We start from the raw sequence: 16,476 nt of genomic DNA on the forward strand, positions 1-16,476 counted from the left end.
GTTGATGATAATTGGACAACTGCTAGGGAAGGTGAATGATGATGTCACATATTTACTTATGAAATAATAAGCCCTTGGAACTTTACAACTGGAGTGGTCTTTGAGGGTACATAGCTCAGTGCTCTCTGAGATAGCAACATTTTCTTTAGAATACTCCAGAGTTAAAAACAAAAATAATGCATCTGGATGTCTTAGTCCCCTTCCTCAATTCATTCAGTCTTGTCGATGTTACAACCTGCATCTGCTGAGTACCTACTGTGTCCTGGGCACTTCATTATATGTTCTGTGTGTGATCTCAGTGAACGCTCATCATAATTTTGAAAGTTCTGCTACTTTGGCCCCATTTTTAAAGATACGTAGACAGAGGTTCAGAGAAGTTAAACAATTTGCCTTTGGACACATACGAGTATTGTGATTTGAAGTGTACTTGACTTCAAATTCTCAGCTCTGAACCACTTCCCACACAAAGAATAAACCTGAAATCATTTCCTCTGGACTGTGTATATGTTCACTACCTCAATAAGCCTATTTTTGATACATTAGGGAGATGGGATTGCATGAAGGTAACTTTGAGATTTCTTATATAAAGCCTTAAACAGTGGTTTTTACCTGCTACAGACATAACATTGATGCCTACTATAACATCAAGCTAAAAAAGACCCCAAACAAATAGAAACATAACTTTGCCTCTTTTTTTTTTTTTTTTTTTTGCTATATATTTCTATTCTTCCTGCTTTTCTTCCTTGACTCTTAAGGATGGTGATGCCAAAGCACTGGGCAGAGAAAATAATCTTGCCAATTATTTTTATTTTTTCTGATTCTTCAGATAATTTGACCTCATGGAACCCAAACATCCAGATAAGCTGCATCTACACACAAAGTAACCAAACTGTCACTGAGCCATTTCAGCCAAATCGGGCAGTCCGGGATCTAGAAGGACCACAGATTTTTGCCCCTTGCCAGGACCCATCCGCCTGATGTCGTTCCTTTCACCTGGCCTCATTTCTCTCCTTGGGGTTATTATGTTTTGCTGCGAAGACCGTAGGCACAATATGAATTTTACCATTTCCATTCAGGGTTTGGGTGAGGAGCAATCCTTTCCATCCCCGGTTCCGCTGACCTCGCTCCTCGGAATGCTGCTTCCACCCAGTGGGTTACTGAGACGTTCTCTCTCCCAAACGCTGGCCTGAGATTGAAAACCTCTCCCTCCCACTCCACCTCAGCACCCCACCCCGCCGCCCCGCTTTTTTTTTTTTTTTTTTTTCCACCCTGTGAAAATTGTTTAATCCTCTTCTACGCAGCACTCTTTGCTGCCTCTCTTTTATCTGCCACGGTCACGTGTCAAGATACACCTTAACACCATCTCTTTTTTCTCCTTTGTGATGCTCACTCCTTGACGTGAGGGTGAAGCGATTTCTCTTTTAAAACAACTCCTGGCAAAGCCTCTGCCCTTTTGTTCTGCTTGGATCTGAGCACCCTGTCATTTCTTTGCAGGCCGCAGTTGTATTTTTGCTCTGGCGTCACTGGAAATCGTGGCGTCTCGCTGAGTGATTTGTTAGAAAGCTCTCGTTGAGCCACTTTACCCATCTCCCAGCCAACTGCAGAAGAGACTCAGACTCCTCTGACGTTGCTGCGTTTGCGCAGTTCAGTGGAGGTTACTGACTGGATTTCAGCAACATTCCCTCTCCAAGTTCTTACCAACAAAGATTTTCTTGCATTTTACTTCTGAGTCAGGAACTGCTCAATTGCTCTTGAGTACTTACGGTCAGCTCAGCCTTTCCGCAACAGACCTTTTATGTGCCTCATCGGGGCTCCCTGTTTCCCCTTGACCTGGCTCTTTGTCCTTCCTGTGAGTTCGTAGCATGGCACTCTGGAGCAGAAGGGGGAGCATTATTTGGGTTGCAAGGAGGAGACCCTTCATGTTCTGCAGTAAACGCTGGCATTTGGCAAGTTATAGCACTTCCTTGGGTCTTTGTTTTTTCCTTCTAAACACATGCACTAGATCAGATTATCTTTAAGGGGGCCCTCCTTTCGGGGGAGACATGTTGTGAAATGTTAGCGTCTTTTGAAAGCCCTGGAATAGATTGCTGAGTGGACAGTTAGTTGAATCAGTTGGCAGCAGTCCATGATGATACTATTAAAATTACCTTGATTTCAGGAGTTCCTGCTGTGGATCAACAGGTTAAGAACCCAGTGTAATCTCTGTGAGGATGCAGGGTTGATCCCTGGCCTTACTCAGTGGGTTAAGGATCTGGTGTTGCCACAAGCTGTGGCTTGGGTCACAGATATGGCTCAGATCCAGTGTTGCTGTGGCTGTGGTGCAGGCTGGCAGCTGCACCTCTGATTTGATCCCTAGCCCAGGAACTTCCATATGCCATGGGTGTGGCTATAAAAAGAAAAAAAATTACCTTGATTTCTGGCTAAGGAGACTAATGATTTTCTATAACACGCTTGTTATCACCGAAAGATATACTGAGTGATGGATCCAGTTTTGTTTACTACTGTCTCCAACTGTTTCATATTGTTTGGCCCATTGCTGACTAATGAAAAAGAGATTTGTTTAAAAAAATTATTCATTAATTCACTCCCTAATTTTTATTTTATTTGATTTTTTATGGACACACCTGGGGCATATGGAAGTTCCTGGGCCAGGGATTGAATCCAAGCTGCAGCTATAGCAATGCCAGATCCTTTAACCCACTTCTCTAGGACAGGGATCAAACCTGTGCCTCTACAGTGCCCCAAGCCACTGCAGTCAGATTCTTAACCCACTGCACCACAGTGGGAACTCTACTTACTCCCTAATTTGTCCACCAAAGGACCATGCTAGACGTGTTCTACATCCTCAAAGTGTTTATACTCAAGCTAACTTAATTTCTTTGGTTAAACTCTGTCTAGAAACAGGGTGAAAAATTACAGTTCTTGTGTTATTTTAGAAAGCAGAAATTAAAAAAAAAAACTCATTAAAGATTAATTCTACTTGGAAGGATTCCCTTAGGCTGGCTCTGAATTCTCTTGTAATTGGTATAATCCAGTTCATTGGGATCAATGCTAGAGGTTAACTTGGAAACACTGGCCTCACTAGAGCCTCAATTAATATGCTTTGAGAATGTTACACTTTATTATTGATAGAATGAGACCTTGGGTGAATTAGGTGTGTAATTCTGACACTAAGAAATATAAGATATTTACCATTCAGGTAGATTTTTTTTTTAAACCTCTTCATACATAGAAAGGGGAATTCAGTAGAAAATATATGTGAAGTATGTACTTTGATGGTAAAGCATCATTATTATTATCATGGGTGCTGCCAAGATTTGGTAATGGGGGAATAAAACTGCAGAGTGTTAGTCAGCAACTCAGCTATTGGGACGGAAGTCTGACCCATGCATGTTTCACCGGATTCAAAAGATAGACTTTTCTCCTTGGATAAAGGGGAACGACTTCATGTGGTGACCTAAATGATATTGTGGCATTTGAGAGCCAAAGTGATTTTTGTGGGTCAATAGCACATTTTCAGGGAATATTACTTTGCCTTTGAAGGAAATGATCCAAACAAGATATAAAAATAAGATAATCTGAAAGACATCAGGGGAAAATTCTCCTTGCCTAAGTAGAGAGTAAGAAAATAACCTTATAATAATGATAACCTACTTGCAAAAAGAAAGCACTATTATATTAAGCAAACTACAAGTCTCTCTTCCCAAACCCTCTCCCTCTCCCCGCACCACCTTCCTCTATTCTATGCAAATCTTGGTATAATCCCAGGTTAGGATTGCTCTACTCTAGCCAGGGACACCCACAGCCAATTTTACTGACTCCTGCTTCTCAACCAGCATCCCCATCATTTCTCAGTAGCTGGACTGTTTTCCTTATTTCTAGTCATGTCTCCACAACTTACCCTTTCCTACAACAACTCTGTAGGATACCCTTGCAAACTCCTGCTTTATTTGGATTCTGAAGCATCCTTCACAGCAATTTGTCTCATTTGCCCCTGGACTTTAAGTTCTTGGAGAGACAGAATCCTCACACCTCTTTATCTTTCCTTACCCCCTTTGGTCCTGTCTTTTGAGCAGCTGGTGGGCAATATTTTTGCCAGAGAAACAGTCCTCTGGATAGAGTTAAGTTTTAGCAAGATCCTCTCCCAGGCTATTCAATGCCTTACGATGTCTGCCTGTAGAAAGGAAAAGACATTTTGGGGTGACATTCAATCCCCTCATCTCCCAGAAATACAAAAGGAGTCTAAACGTCAACTAAGTTTTAGGTTACTTAGAGACAAGCTTTCTACTTCAGTGATTTCAGAAATTGGGTGGATTGTTCTTTGTCTCATAAAGAATTCATTTTTGAGATGCTGATGGCCTCAGCCCTGGCTGGTGGCCAGCCTCAGGAAGTGTGGTTCACAAGCCGTCAAGGACTGTGCATACTCCACATTCCTTGGGTAATGCAATTCTGGACCCAAATCGATTCCAGAAGTCTGATCTTCCAGGAGGGGCCCATGCTCCGAGCTTGTTGAACAGTCCCTCCAGGTCCCCCCTGCCCACCGCCCCGATCAGCCTGGGAGGGTTACGCAGCCAATCAAGGAGCTAAGCAAGCAGTTTGGTGAGACCAAAGTTGCAAGGATATGAACAAGCTGATGAGCTTGGCAGCTTTTGTTTGAGGAGTTTGTTTCATGTGTTGGATAAAGTCTGGGAATTTACCCTTCAAAATTCCTTAGATTTAGTAACATGTCAATGCACTACGTTAATGCAAGTTTTTCTTTCTTTCTTTCTTTCTTTCTTTCTTTCTTTCTTTCTTTCTTTCTTTCTTTCTTTCTTTCTTTCTTTCTTTCTTTTTTTAAGGTTAAAAGCCGCCTTCCTTTTAAAGTATGAGTAATCCATCCAAATCCTGCCTAAGGGAACAAAAGGGGTGCCGGTAATTTTCTCTTTCACAAAATGCAGAGACTTCCTCTCTGTCCTCTCCAAGTACTATTCTATGAACTGAAGGGAAATTACACTCCTCACCATTGAAAAAGAGATTATGCAAAACGAGAAGGTAAAGCCAATCACCATAATACAAATACAAATACCAGCTTAGTTCTTGCATGGAATGAGCCCTGTGCCTTTTCTTTCCAGATGTGGGTGTATATACACATCTACCTCCCCCCCCCAAATTCTGTTATCTGGTATTTTTAAGAGCTCACACAAAGTAGAATCCTTGGTAGGAACATCATGAGCTCCAGCTCTAGACTCCAGATCTTACAAAACTCTCCTCTTCCCCTTAAAAGGGAGCATCTCCAGTGAATCTCTCCTGGTGCTGGGGAGTAGGGAGAGGGGGAGGAGGGAGGGAAGCGCCAAAACTCAAGGGTTGCCATTTTAGGTAGAAATTAACCAAAGAGAAAATGATAGAAGGCAGAGGCTTGAGCAGAACATCTCAAACAAAAGTGATAGTTGGAGACCATGGAATTTGGGGTGTTATAAGCAGCTCAAAATGATTTCATATCTCATAGTTACCACTCAGAAAATACTATGTGCTAAGCACTGGGCCAAGTGCATAGTGTACATTATCCTCTTTTACCCTGTAGACTTGGTGAAGGAGGTTCCCTCTAGTTTTAAATATGGACACTGAAATTGAGAGTGGGTAAACCATTTGCTCAAAGGCCAGATATTTAGCAAGGGATAGATACAGTATTCAAATCCAGGCAAATCTGGTTTCAACACTACTGGGAATGAGGATTCTATCTGTGGGGTTCTGTAGAAGTTGGATGCCAGACAAGGAAATGTGGAATTTATCCTGTAGGCAATACATGATGAGAAGAGAATTAAGTTCTTTGGGAAGGAGGCATGGTTAGATTACTGTTTTCTTTGTTTTTTTAAATATTTTTTGTCTTTTTAGAGCCACACCCACAGCACAGGGAAGTTCTCAGGCTTGGGGTCAAATCGGAGCTGTAGCTGCTGGCCTACACCATAGCCACAGCAACACTGGATCCGTAACCCACTGAATGAGGCCAGGGATCGAACCCGCATCTTCATGGATACTAGTTGGGTTCCTATGCCACCATAGGGGCTCCAAGATTAGTTTTCGAATGATTTCTTTTTTGGCCAGTTGTAGGTTAAGTTGGAAGGGTGTGAGTTCATATTTTTATTTTGTATTCATATCATTTCACATTATATTAAAGTCAGTAGTTTTCGAATTACTTTTCTGGTGGATAGGGGCTGTTTAACTCTTTATCCCTCTGATAGCATATGGTAGTAGATGAATGAATGTAGTTTTAACTTCTACATAGAAAATTTCTATGTATGGCCACTTCCCCAACTCCATTTGCTGTCCCCTAAAAATGTCATCAATATAAATGAAAAACTGGCACTAACTTTGGGAAGAAGTCTTATGGGGTATAAAAGTGCAGCTAATATTAGAGGAAAGATTGCCGAAGTGGAGAAAGCCCTAGTCTTTAGCAAACTGGGGATTTGAATCCCAGCCTTAATATTTGCTATGTGCACTTAGGCAGACCTCTTCCCTTTTCTGAGCTAGAATTTCCTCATCTCTCTAATGAGAGTAACCTTTGAGGAAAGCATGAATGATTCAAAGTATAAGGGGGGGATTCTGGATCCTAGTAATATTCGCTTTTTTTTTTATTAGCGTATAATTGATTTACAGTGTTGTGTCAATTTCTGCTGTACAGCATAGTGACCCAGTCATACATAGATATGCATTCTTTTTCTCATACTATCTTTCATCATGTTCTACTCCACGAGATTGGACATAGTTCCCTGTGCTTTAGAGTAGGACCCAACTGCTTATCCATTCTAAATGCAATACTTTGTATCTACCAACCCCAAACTCCCTGTCCGTCCTACTCCCTCCCCGACTCCCCCCTGGCAACCACAAGTCTGTTCTCCATGTCTGTGATCTATTAATGTTTGCTTTCTTGTTCTGAACAACGGTTATGTGGGTTGTTCACTGTGTGAAAAGTCATCAATTCCATATATATATCTGCATGCGTTTTATATTTCAATAAGTTATTATAGAAAAGGAAATGAGGAAATTTGGGTCTAATCTCATTTATTGCTTTTCCAGTTTGGGTACTCAGTAGGCATAATTATTGATCCTTGACAGAAATAAAATTATAGATATTGTCACATCCAAACACAAATATCATGAAAGACTCTCCCGTAAACTCTCTAGAACAGCCATTTAAAGAAAGAAAGAGACTAGAATAGAAGGACTGCTGGTTAAATGTGGCAGAATGAATACAACTGTTCAGTACTACTTCTCAAATCTCCCTAAAAGGACAGTAAACAAATATAAAATGCACAAAGAGACTATGACAGAGAAAATGGGAAAGTAAATGTCATGAAATGAAAATAATATTTCAAAATTTATTTTTATTTTTACTTTTAATTTGAAATAGTTTAATAGTCATGAGAAGTTGCAAAGATAGTATAAAAAATTTCACCCAGCTTTCCCCAATGAGAACATCTTATATAACCACAGTACATTGTGGAAACCAGGAAATTGACATTGGTACAATATTATGACTCATCGGTACAATATTATTACAGATCTTATTTGAATTTCACCAGTTATAACATTCTTTTTCTCTCCGGTCTCTCTCTCTCTCCCTTTCTTTTTTGTTTTATTTTTTTTGGTGTATACTTCTATGAAATTGTATCATATGTCTGGATTTGATGAATACTTAACCACACACAGAATACAGAACAATTCTATCACTACAAAGAAATTCCTTCATGTTACCGCTTAATAGTCACGTCTCTTCCCCAACCCCTAACAGCTACTGATCTGTTCTTGCACTACAATTTTGTCATGTTGAGAATATTCTATAAATGAAATTGTGTAGTATATAAATCTTTGATATGGGCTTTTTGTCCACAGTCAGCATAATACCTTTGAGTTCATGCATAGTTTGTTCCTTTTTTTTTTTTTTTTTTTTTCCAGGCCAGGGGTTGAATCAGAGCTGTAGCCGCCCGGCCTACAATACAGCCACAGTGACATGGGATCCGAGCTGCATCTGTGACCTATGCCACAGCTCACAGGCAATGTCGGATCCTTAACCCACTGAGTGAGGCCAGGGATCAAACCCTCATCCTCATGGATCCTAGTCGGGTTCGTTAACCACTGAGCCACAAAGAGAACTCCATAGTTTGTTCCTATTTGCAGAGTAATCTATTGTATGAACATACCAGTTTCTTTATCCATTCACCTGTTCAAGAACATCTGTGTTGTTTCTAGTTTGGGTCTATTATAAATAAAGCGGTACGATAAACATTTGTGTACAGGTATTTGTGTAAACGGATTTTTCATTTCTCCAGGATAAGTACTTACGGCCAAAACTTGGCCTCTGTCCACCAGTGCTGAATATAAATATGGAGACAGAGTTTGGGGCAAAGGAGAAAAAAAATAGCTTTATTGCTTTTCTAGGCAAGAGGTCACAGCAGGCTAATGCCCTTAAGACTGTGCCCTCCTTTGTGAGAGAATAGGAGGTGGTCTTTCAGTTTTAGGAGTGGAAAATAGGGCCACAGGTAAGGATCAGGGTAGGTGCAAGCTTTCATTCTTCTTCAAGCCTGGCGTTTAGTGGCCCTGGACTTGTTCTGGTTGTCTTCCTTCTTTCCGGAATGAAGAATGCTTAATAACATCTTTCATTGATTCATTGGTTCGGGGTTTATTTCTGCAGAAGAGCTCAAAGGTACTTTTATGTGTATTCCTTGAGGAGGAACCAGGACCCTGCCCTAGGGCTGCACTGTTTTTTCTGGACTACTTCTCCCTTCTCTCTTCATCCCCTCCCTTCCCTGATTAGCAATTGTTTGAACCTGCCCTTTGGAACTCAGGGAAGGTGTGGAGGCTGAATGAGGCCTATTTCCTAAAAACAAGAAGTGGGAGGATTTCCTGCTGTGGCGTAGTGGGTTAATGGTCCGGTTTGTCTCTTTGGTGGCGTATTTTGATTCTGGCCTGGTCCAATGGGTTAGGGATCGAGTGTTGCCACAGCTGTGGCAGAGGTCATAGCTCCAGCTTGGATTCAATCCCTGGCCGAGGAACATCCATATGCTGCAGGTGTGGCTGAAAAAGAAAAAAAGAAATGGGGAACACAGGAAGGCTTTTTTGCCCAGGAGCCCCACAGGGCCCTGCTCAGCTTCATACCTAGGAGTATGACTCCTGACCCAGAAGGATGACTGCTTAACCTTGTAAGAAACTATCAGATATTTCTAGTGTCTTTACCAGAAATGTATGAGAGATGCAGTTGTTCTTCTAGTCCTTGGTGTTATCAGTATTTTTATTACCAATTATTATTGGTATTTTAAAATTATAGCCATTCTAGTAGATGTAAAGTGATATCTTATTGGAGCTTTAATTTGCTTTTTTCCGTTGGCTAATGATGTTGAACATCTTTCCATGTGTGGATTTGTCATCCATTTATCTTCATGGGTCAAGGGTTTGTTCAAATTTTTTGCCCATTTTCTAATTGGATTGTTTGTTTTCTTATTGAGTTTAGAGAGGTCTTTATATATCCTGATATCTTTGTTGGCTGTATGATTGCAAATATTTTCTCCTTGTCTGTGACCAGGGTCTTATAAAGAGCAAACATTTTTAATTTTGACGACATCCAATTTATTGACTTTTTTGGAGCATGGTTTTGATGTTTAAGGACTCTTTTGCCTCACTCTTAGTCATAAGATTTCTTCAATGTTTTCTTCTTGAAGTTTTATGCTTTTATATGTTGCATGGAGATAATCCATTTTGAGTAAATTTTTGAATAAGTTTATGTGTGGAGTTTATGTTGAGGTGCTTTGTTTTGACTATGAATGTTTATCCCAAAAGCATTTGTTAAAAATATATCCTTCCTTCTTTGAAATGCTTTTGCACTTAGTCAAAAATTATTTGGCCACATATATGGGCTCTATTTTGTGTTTTTTGTTTGTTTGTTTGTTTGTTTGTTTTTTGTCTATTTGTCTTTTTCTAGGGCCGCTCTTGCAGCATATGGAGGTTCCCAGGCTAGGGGTCGAATCGGAGCTGTCGCTGCCAGCACAGCAGAGCCACAGCAACCTGGGATCCAAGCCACATATGCAACCTACACCATAGCTCACAGCAACGCTGGATCCTTAACCCACTGAGCAAGGCCAGGGATCAAACCCACAACTTCATGGTTCCTAGTCAGATTCGTTAACCACTGAGCCATGACAGGAACTCCGGGCTCTATTTTGGATTCTTTATTCCATTAATCTGTGTGACTGTCCCTTCATCAATACCACACTGTTTTTGTTTATTGTATCTATATAATAAGTCAAAATCAGATCATTTTTTTCTGTCTTTATTCTTCTTTTTAATACTGCTTTTGTTATCATAGTTTATTTTTCTGCTTATATAAATTTTGGCATCAGCTTGTCTATATCTGCAAAGAGTCATTCTGGGATTTTGATAGAAATTGCTTTAAACCCATAGATCAATTCTGGGGAAAATTGATATGTATACTATGTTGAGTCTTTTAATCCCTGAACATGGTATAACTTTTCATTTATGTAGATCTTTTTTTGACTTCTTTCATTAGCGTTTAGTAGTTTACAACATAGAGGTTATGTATATGTTTTAGTGGATTTATAACTTTATTTCATTTGGTGGTGATTTCAACTTGTACAGTGTTTTAAATTTTACTTCTATCATATTGAAATCTAATTGAATTTGTGTGTTGACCTTGACCTTGTGATCTTATGAAATCCCTTATTAGTTCCATAAATTTTTTATAGATTATTGGATTTTTCTATGTAGAAAGTCATGTCACCTAAAAATAGAGAAAATTTTTATTTCTTCTTTTCTGATCTGTATGCCTTTCATTTCCTTTTCCTGCCTTATTGCACTGGCTCAAATTTCCAGTACTATGTTTACTAGAAGTGGTAAGGATATCCTTGCCTTAGAGTTGATCTTACAGTTGGTGAAAGCGTTCGGTCTTTCACAATTAAGTATCATGTTAATTCTAGGTTAACATCAGATCTTTATCAGATTGAGAAAGTTTTATTCTATTCCTAATTTTCTGAGAATTTTTAGTATGAGTGGTATTGAAATTTGTCAAATGCTTTTTTCTGCATCAACTGATATGATCATATGGTTTTTCTTCTTTATTGACCGTTAATATGCTTGATTACACTGGTTGATTATCAAATATTGAACCAAGTTTGTATTTCTGGAATACATCCCTCTTAGTCATGGTGCAGTAAATACTATTTTGATATATTTCTGGATTTCAGTTGCTATTTTTTTTTTTTTTTTTGTCTTTTTGTCTTTTGTTGTTGTTGTTGCTATTTCTTGGGCCGCTCCTGCGGCATATGGAGGTTCCCAGGCTAGGGGTTGAATCGGAGCTGTAGCCACCGGCCTACGCCAAAGCCACAGCAACACGGGATCCGAGCCGCGTCTGCAACCTACACCACAGCTCACAGCAATGCCGGATCGTTAACCCACTGAGCAAGGGCAAGGACTGAACCCGCAACCTCATGGTTCCTAGTCGGATTCGTTAACCACTGCGCCACGACGGGTACTCCTTCAGTTGCTATTTTTTAAGATTTTATGGCTGCACCTGTGGCATATGGAAGTTCCCAGAGCAGGGATTTAATCTGAGCCATAGCTGCAACCTACACTGCATCTGTGGCAGTGCTGGATCCTTTAACCCACTGCACTGGGCCAGGGCTCGAACCTGTGCCTCTGCAGTTACCTGAGCTGCTTGCAGTCAGATTCTTAACCCACTGTACCATAGCAGGAACTCCTTGAATTGCTAATATTTTGATGAGGATTTTTTGCAATTCTGTTTAGAGGGATATTGTTTGTAGTTTTCCTTTTTATAAATTATGGATTCAATTTCTTTAATGTTGTAGGACTATACAGGTTATCTATTTTGTTTGGGTGAGTTTGGTAGTCTGTGATTTTTGAGGTATCAGACAAATTTATCTAAATTGTCAAATTTATGTCTTCATAGTTACTATAATATTTTTTTCCTTTTAATATCTATCCTTTTAAATTTCTATAGTGATATCCTTTCTCTTATTCCAAATATTGTCAATAGATGTATTTTAATTTGTCAGTCTTGCTGGAGGTTTAGTTTTACTGATTTTTTTTTAAATCAATTTTAGATTACTGTTTTAAATTTTATTGATTTCTGTCCTTTATTTCCTTCTTTCCTTTTGCTTTAGATTTCTTTTATTTTTTACTCTTTTGAGGTAGATTTTCAAAATACTAATTTGATACATTTTTTTCTTTTGTGATAGCAATCTTTTAGTGCTATAAATTTTCATGTTAGGACTGCTTTAGCTGCTTCCCATGTATTTTAATATGTTACATTTTCATTTGAATTCCGTTCAATATATTTTAAATTGTATTGAGGTTTTCTGTTTGAGCCATGAATTATTTAGAAACATGTCCTTTAATTTCCAAGTGTTTGGATTTTCCTGTTATATTTCTTCTATTGATTTTTAGTTTGATTATATGATAGTAATAGAATGTAGTTTGCATTTTCAGTTCTTTAGAATTTGTTTGTTTTATACTCAAGATATGATCTATAGTAATAGTTTTATTTGTCGACTTAACTGGATCATGGTATGCTCAGATATTTTTTAATTTTTTAATTGTTATTTCCCCAAAATAATTTTTTTCTACTGTATAGCATGGTGACACAGTTACACATACAGGTATATATTCTTTTTAAACATTATTTCTTGATATGTCTGTGAGAATGTTCCTGAATGAAATTAGCATTAAGTTTGCTTGTCCTCCACTATGAGTGGCACCATCCAATCCATTAAGCCTGAATAGAACTAATAGGTGGAAAAAGGACAAATTCAGTCTTTCCTACCTTATTGCTTGAGTTGAAACACTGACTTTCCCCTGCCCTTGCTAGTCCTGATTCTCAAGCCTTCAGACTTAGACTGAATTAGGCCACCAATTTTCCTGAGTCCTCAGCCTGCAGACAGCAAATTGTGGGATTTCACAGTCTATGTAATTGCATAAGTGTGTGAGCCAATCTCTTATAAAACACTCGTAGTGTGTGTGTTTATACATACACACACAGCATTAATTCTTGAACAATGCAGCGATTAGAGGTGCCATGGTTGAAAATTCATATATAACTTTATATTTGCCCCTCTGTGTCTATGGTTCCACATCTGCTGATTCAACTAAGCTCAGATTATGCAGTAATATAATATTTACTACTGAAAAAAATCCACATATAAAGGAACCTTGCAGTTCAAACCCATGTTGTTCAAGGGGCAACTTCATGCTCAAACTTTATACATAGAATACATATTTTATATATTGTATGTTTTTTAATACATTTATTTCTAAAAATTAAATTATAGTTGATTTGCAATATTAGTTCAGGTGTACAACAGTGATTCAAAATTTTTATAGCTTATATCCCATTTTAAGTTATTATAAAATATTGACTACTTTTTCCTGTGCTCTGCAACATATCCTTGTAGTTTATTTACTTTATATGTAGTAATTTGTAACTCTTAATCCTCTTATTTTGTCCCTCCCCACTTACTCCTCCCCAATGGCAACCAGTAGTTTGTTTTCTATACCTGTGTGTCTGTTTGTTTTGTTGGATTAATTCTTTTGTTTTATTTTTTAGATTCCACATATAAGTGATAACATACTTATCTTTCTCTGTATGACTTGCTCCACTAAGCATAATACCCTCCATTCACATTGATGCAAATGGAAAAATTTCATTTTTTTTATGGTTTGATAGCATTCCATTATAATACCACCTAATGGTAATGGTATTATATAAAGAAGGATAGATATACTTCTTTATCTTTCATCTGTCGATGGACACTTAGGTTGATTCTGTATCTTGGCTATTGCGAGTAATGCTGCTATGAACATGTACCTTTTTGAATTAATACGTCTATATTCTTGAATGTCCCATGAACAGTTGAAAATAATGTGTAGTCTGTTCTTGTTGGGGGAGTATTTGTAAATGTCATTTTCATTAATTAATTGAAAGTATTATTCAGTTCGTCTATATTCATGCTGACATTTTGTCTAGTAGTTCAATTACTGACAGAAATTCTGAAATCTCCGACTATATTTTTGAATTTTTCTGTTTCTCTGTTCTGTTAGTTTTTGATTCAGGAATTTTTTGCAGCTCTATTTTTTTTTTTTTTTTTTGGTGCATATACATTTAAGATTATGTCTTCTTAGTGAATTAACCTTTTTATTTTCATGTAATGTTTTTATGTCTAGTAATTTTCTCTGCTCTGAAGCTTATTTTGTCTGATCTTAACATAGTTTCTTCAGCTTTCTTTTGATTTATGTTTGTGTGTTTTTCTTTTATCATTTTATCTTTAATCTATTGCTATAATTATATTTGAATTGAGTTTTTTTTTTTTTTTTTTTTTGGTCTTTTTTGTCTTTTTAGGGCCACACCCATGGCATATGGAGATTCCAGACTAGGGGTTGAATCGGAGCTGTAGCTGCTGGCCTATGCCACAGTCACAGCAACCCAGGATCTGAGCCATGTCTGTGACCTACACCACAGCTCACAGCAATGCCAGATCTTTAACCCACTGAGCATCCTCATGGATACTAGTCATGTTCGTTAGCCACTGAGCCATGACAGGAACTCCCCTGAAGTGAGTTTCTTAGAGATAGCATATGAGTGAATCATGATCCACCCCCTCCACTTTTTTTTGATATCTTTGGAAGTTTCCCTTTTAATGGATTTTCTGACATGATTTAAACCTGCATTGAACTTTGGGATTTATGTTTGTTCTTCCTGTTTTACCTTCCTATTCTCTTTCTCCTATCTTCATGTGGAATACCTGAACTTTAAAAAAATTCTATTTTAATTTATCTAGTTGTTGTTTTAGTGTATCTATTTCTATAGCTATGTTAATGATTGCTTTGGGGATTATGATATACATACATAACTTTTTTGCAGTTTACTAGTATCAACATTTTACCTCTTCAGATAGAATTGTAAATACCTCATCACCATTAGGTTCACTTCCCCTTTTGCCTTTAGGATATGGTTTTTAAATTTTTTTTTTAAATCGTGTATACAATTTTTAAAAGTTACTTTTTATTTATTGTTATTATATGATACAGTTGTCAATGTTACATTAAAACTATATAAGACAGTGTTATAACTTTAATTATCAAATGCAATTAAAAAACTCAAGAGGAAAGGAATTATATATTTACCTATATATTTGCTCTTGGCATTGCTTCTTTTATTCTTAATGCTAGTAGATTTCTTCTATTACTATTTCCTTTTTGCCTAAAGAGTTTCTTTAGCCATTCTTTTAAAGTACATTGGCTGACAACAGATTCTCTTTGCTTTTCTTCATCTGAGAATGCCCTTATTTCACCTTTATTATGGAAGGATATTTTCACTGAATATATAATTCTAAGGTGACAGTCCCTTTTTTTTTTCAGGACATGAAAAATGGTGTGCCACTTGCTTTTGGCCTCCATGAATGAGGAATCTGTCATCACTCAAATCATTTTTCTTGGAAAGGTAATGCACATATTTTCCTTGCTGTTAGTCTTTGAATGTTTGATTATGATGTGTCTTGACATGGAATTTTGGAGTTTATTTTGTTTGGGATTCACTCAGTCTCCTGAATCTACAGGTTTATGTCTTTCACCAAATTTGATATGTTTGGGGGCCATATTTCTTCAAGTACTTTTTTTCAAGCCCACTCTCTTTCTCCTCTCCTCTTGCGACTTTAATGACAGAGATGTTAATTATTTGTTATCGTCCATAGATGTCTCCTCTTTCCACCAGAAAAAAAAATTCAAATACTCAGATAATTTATAAGTGAGTTCAAGGAAGAGATAATCCTTGATTTATACAATACACAGGGACACATATTTTTCATAGTTATGAAGGAAATTGAACCTTGATTCCAAGATTCAGGTAAAGGCAGCACCATTAAAAAAAATTATAGATACATTTTATTTATGAACACAGATGCAGAGATGTAAGTTATAAGCCTGTCAAAATAATGTATTAAAAATAACTCAGGTGTTCCCGTCGTGGTGCAGTGGTTAACGAATCCGACTAGGAACCATGAGGTTGCGGGTTCGATCCCTGCCCTTGCTCAGTGGGTTAACGATCCGGCGTTGCTGTGAGCTGTGGTGTAGGTTGCAGATGCGGCTCAGATCCCTTGTTGCTGTGGCTCTGGCTTAGGCCGGTGGCTACAGCTCCGATTCGACCCCTAGCCTGGGAACCTCCATATGCCGTGAGAGCAGCCCAAGAAATGGCAAAAAGACAAAAAATAAAAAACAAAAAAACTTCATAAAGTACAATTTTTACCTTAAGTGAAAGGAACAAAATTCATGTGATTATCTCCATAGAGTCAGGAAAGGAAAAAAAAAAAAAAAAAAAAAAAAGCTGATCAAGTTTAAATCTACTTATAATTTATAACTATCAAATAACAGGAGTTAAAGGGAATATCCTTAATAAGATAAAGGATATTAAAAATGATGTCA

The 16,476-nt window shown here is 37.8% G+C and overlaps 1 long non-coding RNA gene across 1 annotated transcript in view; it reads left to right on the forward strand.

The window, feature by feature from the left end:
- Positions 1-16,476, forward strand: part of LOC106508308 — a 67,211-nt gene that overhangs the window by 36,332 nt on the left and 14,403 nt on the right. The window contains exon 2 of the long non-coding RNA XR_001305073.2: positions 15,418-15,499. This is a non-coding gene — a long non-coding RNA (uncharacterized LOC106508308). The remainder of the gene's footprint in view (positions 1-15,417; positions 15,500-16,476) is intronic.

The sequence above is a fragment of the Sus scrofa genome, chromosome 9, assembly GCF_000003025.6.
Source record: "Sus scrofa isolate TJ Tabasco breed Duroc chromosome 9, Sscrofa11.1, whole genome shotgun sequence".
Lineage (NCBI taxonomy): Eukaryota > Metazoa > Chordata > Mammalia > Artiodactyla > Suidae > Sus > Sus scrofa.